The following is a 6,000-nucleotide window of genomic DNA, read 5'->3' as shown; positions in this document are numbered from 1 at the left end:
GACAGGAGACAGAAACAAAACAGGAGGAGAGTCAGACGGCAAGCCTCAAACACTGGCGCCATCTTGCTCTGCTTGTTTCTAGCCAGCACATAACATTTCTCCATTGATCTACTTCCACACACCATCTATTTAATACTTTTCCATCCACTTCTACAAGTATTTTAAATTATTCGGATCAACCTGACACAAACTTTTAATCCCCTTTATGATCTTCTCTTTACTCTTTCCTGAACCCATCCTTTTTAATTCTTTTACCTCCCTGGCTCTCTTGAGTTATTTTACCCTTAAGTTCTATTATTCTATTATTTTGAAATAGAGGCGTCCCTCAAACCCATATATTTTTTTAAATCCAAATATTGAAGTGTTTATTTTTTGTTGGATCCTGCGTTCCTACAAACTTATAATCGTTGGATTTTAAATTATCTCTAAATTTACTTTGACTTTTACACATTTGAATGAATTTAGTCCAGTACAAACCCCTAGGGTATTCTAAGCACTGGATCTTTATTCAGCAGGACAATACCCCAAAACTGTTGTGGTAATTTCTGTTTCTACCTTTTCAGGTGAGAAATTCTTACCTCTGCATCCACAAGAGTTGTACCGTATTAACCAATGCTGTTTTGGCATGAAACAACGGAAACGAAAGGTTCGATTGTTTCCTCACACACTTTCACACAGTCACTCCTATTTTAAGGCCTACTTTTTAATATTTTTTTAACCAATATAGATGCAAAACTCCTATTATGTGTACACTTTGGAGTCCCAGACTCCGCACGCGCAGGCCCTCGCACGCATCGAATACCAAGATACCGATATCTGTCAACAAAACTTGGTTTCGTCAAATATCCCTGCTGCGGCAGCTGCAAACCTTACTATCTCGAGAACAACACAGAGTCCCAGACTCAAACGCACAGAATACTCAGATGCCATATCTGTCAACAAAACTTCGTCTCATCAAATATTCTTGCGATTACAGCTGTAACTTAAAAGGTCCCAGACCAACTTTTCATCAAAAGCTTCAGGCCCACCCATTGCCGTGCAGCTCAGTCCTCAGCGGGAGTCGTAATCAGGATGCCCAGGGCAGGGCTTGACCAACCTGGCCCCGTCCGGCGAAGGGAGGACGGCTGTCGACAGATTCTTGGCCTTGGTCCCACACGGTCCTGGACAATTGGATCTTGACTTCCGGGTTTCGGCACCAAAAATGTTCGGTTAAAAAATGTAGGTTTGTAAAAGAGAAACTGAGTCCACACAGGAAAGAGATTCAAACAGCTCCTGCAGGAGTGGAAAGAACCCAACCCAACTTTCAACTCTTTCTCCAACCCCCCTCCTGCAGTCGTCTTTTATTAACAGAACATAACACATGGTTACAAAACAGTATTGTTCTGACAGAACAATTGATCAGGTCATTCGACAGGATGCTCTCCTCTTGACTGAATCACAAGGCACAGTGGTCTTCTGACTGAATCACAAGACAGAGTGGAGCATCTCCTTGCTCCAATGTTTCATAAGCACACACACATTAATTTTATAATCATCACTGAATAAGCCTAACAGTAACCTGCCTTTCAGACATAGATGGCCGGATATCAGCATCCCCTGCGACCCTGATGGATGGATGGATGACTTCACAGAAACTAACTCCAATGTCTTTAAACTAATGATGGTAATGGTCTGTATCTTATTTATTTAATATATTGAGCTCTAAACAGACTTTTGTTTTTAAATCCACGTGTTTTATATTATGGATAAAAAGAGGGATTTTATTTCTTTTAATCAGGTTATATTTTTTAATGTAATAATGAAACTGCCATTAAAGAAACAGACTTGCTGAGTGAGAAGAAATTTCCCTATTGGTAAGTGATTTTTAGCAACAGTTTTTTATTTGTAAGCTGCAGCTTCATGTTTAGAATTAAAGCCACAAAGCTCCTCAAACAGAAAAGTGAGACAAACATGTTAAAGGAAACATGATTGAAGCAAAGCAGTGAATTGTGGAAATACATTTCTTATCTCAGCAAACACTGAGTGAGTTTAGTTTCTTCTTCTTCTTCTCTTCTATTATGGCGGAGAGTTTAGTTTCTTGAGAGCAGAACCAATTAAGAGTTGATGATCTGCAGCTGTGGAGCCTGCAGAGAACTGTATTTAAACCTTAGGTGTGGTTTGTAACTTCACTTGTTACTGGAATCATGGGAGGTGTCTGGATCCTGGTGCTTTGTCCTCTGATGTTTTTGCTCCATGGTTTGTAGTTTTCCCTCATAAGTTTATAAGGTTGTTAGATTTGATTAGTGATGAGTTAAAGAGGCATCTTGAAGTGTTTTGACACATTGCCAAACTGTATTGATTCTGCATTAAAATTGTCTCTCAATACTGACACCTGCTGCACCTTTAAAGACGGCACAGGCAGCTTATTTGACACACTGAATTGATTTGATAACCTAGTACAATATCAAGTTATTTCATATTAATCTTTAGATTTAAAGTATCTGTGATATATATATATATAGTGGCAGCAAATAAATGTAAAGATATAACCTGAGGATGCTTGTGGACTACATTTTTAAATCTTATTAAAACAATCAGTTACCTCTTAACTTATCTGAATAAAAGTTTACAGTTTGTACTTAGAGGAAAAAGGACGAGAAAACTAAATTTAAATTGCAATGGCTGAAGCATTCCTATTCCTTTTAGGCTACTACAAAATTATTGTTTAATAAACCCAAAAAGATGCAGCACTTCATCAGATCCATCATGTTAACAGATATGTTTTTAAACAGTTTAGTGAGTCAGTTAAAATCACTTCCTAGTTTGGTCACATGACTTTTTTTGAAACACCTGCACTGATGGTGTTTAGCTCTATGGGCTCCATGATGCATCAGTGTTGCTGTACCCGTCACTAGGTTTGTTTACTTTTTATGCACAGTAAAAATTAGAGGTGGAAAAACTAATTGGCATTTCTAAACTGATTTAGAACACATTCTGAATATTTATAATGTAACCTTTGAGACTTAAAAAATTCACTAACTAATCTTAAATGAGGACAGGCTGTTAATGTAGTACAATTAGAGAAGCAAAACATGTGGAAACTTTAAAAAATACATTTGAGATGCAACGGCTAAAGTAAAACGAAGCATATTTTCTTAGAATTTACTAAATGTATTCAAATGAACTCAACTTTAAGTTTCAAACTTTATATTTTTTTTCAATTCACAAATGGTTGGGCGCTACTTTCGTCATATTGGTATTGGGTGTTGATGATAACCTTTAACTTAATACTTTGGCATTACTGAAGCCTATGTTATTGTGGGGTCTATGCTATCGTTAAGGAGCTCTGCAGTAAACATTTGATTTGTCCACAGGGTCATGCTTTCCAGTTGATAAAAATGAAGCGCATCAGGAGCCAAAGACTGGAAACTGTAAGCTGTGAAGGGGTTTAACAATGTTTTCAGGGTTCATTGCTGGCACTAATGTGGCTTTTCTATTTTTCAGTGTTTTCCCAAAATGAAATTTACATGAAGAGGAAAAGTGTGTCTTTGCTCCAGTCAATGGATTCCAGGTTGAGGCTGATTTCAAAACAAGGTAATAGATTACTGGAACATGCATGAATTGTTTTTAGTTTAGCAATACAATGTAAACAGCCAACTACTTATGACTCTACAGATCAACTGGACAACAATGAAGTGGAGCTTTCAAGTGGAGTGTCAAGCGACGCTGCTGGCTCCCACAACGTGTCAAGCGACGCTGCTGGCTCCCACAACGTGTCAAGCGACGCTGCTGGCTCCCACAACGTGTCAAGCGACGCTGCTGGCTCCCACAACGTGTCAAGCGACGCTGCTGGCTCCCACAACGTGTCAAGCGACGCTGCTGGCTCCCACAACGTGTCAAGCGACGCTGCTGGCTCCCACAACGTGTCAAGCGACGCTGCTGGCTCCCACAACGTGTCAAGCGACGCTGCTGGCTCCCACAACGTGTCAAGCGACGCTGCTGGCTCCCACAACGTGTCAAGCGACGCTGCTGGCTCCCACAACGTGTCAAGCGACGCTGCTGGCTCCCACAACGTGTCAAGCGACGCTGCTGGCTCCCACAACGTGTCAAGCGACGCTGCTGGCTCCCACAACGTGTCAAGCGACGCTGCTGGCTCCCACAACGTGTCAAGCGACGCTGCTGGCTCCCACAACGTGTCAAGCGACGCTGCTGGCTCCCACAACGTGTCAAGCGACGCTGCTGGCTCCCACAACGTGTCAAGCGACGCTGCTGGCTCCCACAACGTGTCAAGCGACGCTGCTGGCTCCCACAACGTGTCAAGCGACGCTGCTGGCTCCCACAACGTGTCAAGCGACGCTGCTGGCTCCCACAACGTGTCAAGCGACGCTGCTGGCTCCCACAACGTGTCAAGCGACGCTGCTGGCTCCCACAACGTGTCAAGCGACGCTGCTGGCTCCCACAACGTGTCAAGCGACGCTGCTGGCTCCCACAACGCTGCTGGCTCCCACAACGTGTCAAGCGACGCTGCTGGCTCCCACAACGTGTCAAGCGACGCTGCTGGCTCCCACAACGTGTCAAGCGACGCTGCTGGCTCCCACAACGTGTCAAGCGACGCTGCTGGCTCCCACAACGTGTCAAGCGACGCTGCTGGCTCCCACAACGTGTCAAGCGACGCTGCTGGCTCCCACAACGTGTCAAGCGACGCTGCTGGCTCCCACAACGTGTCAAGCGACGCTGCTGGCTCCCACAACGTGTCAAGCGACGCTGCTGGCTCCCACAACGTGTCAAGCGACGCTGCTGGCTCCCACAACGTGTCAAGCGACGCTGCTGGCTCCCACAACGTGTCAAGCGACGCTGCTGGCTCCCACAACGTGTCAAGCGACGCTGCTGGCTCCCACAACGTGTCAAGCGACGCTGCTGGCTCCCACAACGTGTCAAGCGACGCTGCTGGCTCCCACAACGTGTCAAGCGACGCTGCTGGCTCCCACAACGTGTCAAGCGACGCTGCTGGCTCCCACAACGTGTCAAGCGACGCTGCTGGCTCCCACAACGTGTCAAGCGACGCTGCTGGCTCCCACAACGTGTCAAGCGACGCTGCTGGCTCCCACAACGTGTCAAGCGACGCTGCTGGCTCCCACAACGTGTCAAGCGACGCTGCTGGCTCCCACAACGTGTCAAGCGACGCTGCTGGCTCCCACAACGTGTCAAGCGACGCTGCTGGCTCCCACAACGTGTCAAGCGACGCTGCTGGCTCCCACAACGTGTCAAGCGACGCTGCTGGCTCCCACAACGTGTCAAGCGACGCTGCTGGCTCCCACAACGTGTCAAGCGACGCTGCTGGCTCCCACAACGTGTCAAGCGACGCTGCTGGCTCCCACAACGTGTCAAGCGACGCTGCTGGCTCCCACAACGTGTCAAGCGACGCTGCTGGCTCCCACAACGTGTCAAGCGACGCTGCTGGCTCCCACAACGTGTCAAGCGACGCTGCTGGCTCCCACAACGTGTCAAGCGACGCTGCTGGCTCCCACAACGTGTCAAGCGACGCTGCTGGCTCCCACAACGTGTCAAGCGACGCTGCTGGCTCCCACAACGTGTCAAGCGACGCTGCTGGCTCCCACAACGTGTCAAGCGACGCTGCTGGCTCCCACAACGTGTCAAGCGACGCTGCTGGCTCCCACAACGTGTCAAGCGACGCTGCTGGCTCCCACAACGTGTCAAGCGACGCTGCTGGCTCCCACAACGTGTCAAGCGACGCTGCTGGCTCCCACAACGTGTCAAGCGACGCTGCTGGCTCCCACAACGTGTCAAGCGACGCTGCTGGCTCCCACAACGTGTCAAGCGACGCTGCTGGCTCCCACAACGTGTCAAGCGACGCTGCTGGCTCCCACAACGTGTCAAGCGACGCTGCTGGCTCCCACAACGTGTCAAGCGACGCTGCTGGCTCCCACAACGTGTCAAGCGACGCTGCTGGCTCCCACAACGTGTCAAGCGACGCTGCTGGCTCCCACAACGTGTCAAGCG

This window comes from Cyprinodon tularosa, unplaced genomic scaffold (genome assembly GCF_016077235.1).
Source record: "Cyprinodon tularosa strain WSP-4 unplaced genomic scaffold, ASM1607723v1 ctg1267, whole genome shotgun sequence".
Classification (NCBI taxonomy): domain Eukaryota; kingdom Metazoa; phylum Chordata; class Actinopteri; order Cyprinodontiformes; family Cyprinodontidae; genus Cyprinodon; species Cyprinodon tularosa.
This window is presented reverse-complemented; position numbering follows the sequence as displayed.